The following is a 1,710-nucleotide window of genomic DNA, read 5'->3' as shown; positions in this document are numbered from 1 at the left end:
TGGAGTCAGTCAAATACAATTTAAAAAAAATTGTAGTTGCTTTTTTTTTTCTTCAATTATTTTATTTATTTTAACTAAGTCTATGCTCATATTTTTATCCAAGTAAAGCCATAGTCCTTTGAAAGATCATGAAATGGGCTCTAAGTTTAATGAGAAACACTGCATATTTTTAATTTATTGAGACAGTGCAATTCATTCATTTGTTCATTCAATCATTCATTCACTATCTTCTGATTTTTACACTCATGTATAATGTAGTCACAGAAAACTGCAGTTCAGAATACGCATATCACAATAAAGTTTATGAGCTTCCTCTTTCAAGTTACATATATATAAGGGTAAAATAAACTCATAAGCTTAATCATGAGCAAACATAAGTAGTGTTATTTTATATAACATACCTGCAGCAAATTCACCAATCAGTCTAACTTACAACAGCAACACATACCTTAGTGTATTCCAGACACTGTACAAATCATAGAACTATAGAATCATTAATGTTGGAAAAGACCTCTGAGATCACAGAGTCCAACAATCAATCCATCCCTGCCATGCCCACAAACGAGTATCATGAACAAAGGCAAAGAATGAAAATAGAGCAGTTTTTTTGTTGTTACTATAAAAAAAGTATCCTAATAGCATAACCACATACCTCATGCATGTTACATACGACAAAATTAGATAAGATAATGGAACATTAGACAACAATACTGTTCCCTGAAATATTCAGCTAGTTGAACACACTACCACTCAGATGTTAAAAAAAATTAAATTATATTCTATGAAAACATTTCAAAGACAAGTATGGGGCTGCTGAATCATGGTCTGAACCTCTGATTAATCACCTAAGATGAGCAATGAGTCAGCCATGGGAGCACAGGTGAAGGCAATTCACCTGTGCTGCAGGAAGGGGTGGAGCCTGGCTCCACCTCTCCTAGACCCATTTAAGATCTGACTGCCAGTGGGGAAGGATCTCTCTGGAGATCTTCTGCTGGAGTCCATCTTCTGAGCCTGGGATAGGGTGAGTGACTTTCTTTCCTTACTCCAATATAACAATTATATTAGCTAAGCTCCTGGATATACTATACTCTCTGTGTATCCATTGATTATACATATACCATCTGTATATCCATAGATTATACAAGACTTAATTTTTCTAATTTTCTCCTACTTTTCTACAGGAGAAGACAGACAGTTCAAACCACAAAACAGTACACCTTCTCTCCAGAAGGGCTTCACCACTGGTAGAGGTTGCTTGCAGTATCTTAATAGAACTTTCGGTCAACCTGTGTCAGGGCAGCAAAGAGCTGATGTGACATACTTGATATGGTTTCTTTTGACAAATAATAGAAACTCTTTGAGCATGAATTGATTTCTATTGTCATGTACAATCTGCTTCGATGTTTTCTGTCCTTGAAGAGAAGAGTCTTAAGAATTCTCTATCTAGGCTGAAGTAGCAGAACTGATATAGAACAACTCAAGCCATTTGTATTAGTCATCCACTACAGAATAATAATAATATATACATGCACACAATAGATACAGTCTACATATACACTGTTATATGTTCCAGTGTATATGTAGTGATCCATGTAGTTTATGTGGAGTCCTCATCACAGAGCATGAGGAGCTAGGCATAAAGATTGACTACTGAAGAGCACTTCTTGCTTTCAGGAAAATGTTTTAAGATAGAAGAACCCCAAGGCTCAA

General features: G+C 35.6%; 1 long non-coding RNA gene across 1 annotated transcript in view; it reads left to right on the top strand.

The window, feature by feature from the left end:
- The first annotated feature begins 990 nt into the window (after positions 1-990).
- LOC104910787 overlaps positions 991-1,710 on the top strand; it is a 15,583-nt gene continuing 14,863 nt past the window's right edge. The window contains exon 1 of the long non-coding RNA XR_004159657.1: positions 991-1,021. This is a non-coding gene — a long non-coding RNA (uncharacterized LOC104910787). The remainder of the gene's footprint in view (positions 1,022-1,710) is intronic.

The sequence above is a fragment of the Meleagris gallopavo genome, chromosome 4 (assembly GCF_000146605.3).
Source record: "Meleagris gallopavo isolate NT-WF06-2002-E0010 breed Aviagen turkey brand Nicholas breeding stock chromosome 4, Turkey_5.1, whole genome shotgun sequence".
Lineage (NCBI taxonomy): Eukaryota > Metazoa > Chordata > Aves > Galliformes > Phasianidae > Meleagris > Meleagris gallopavo.
This window is presented reverse-complemented; position numbering and strand designations above follow the sequence as displayed.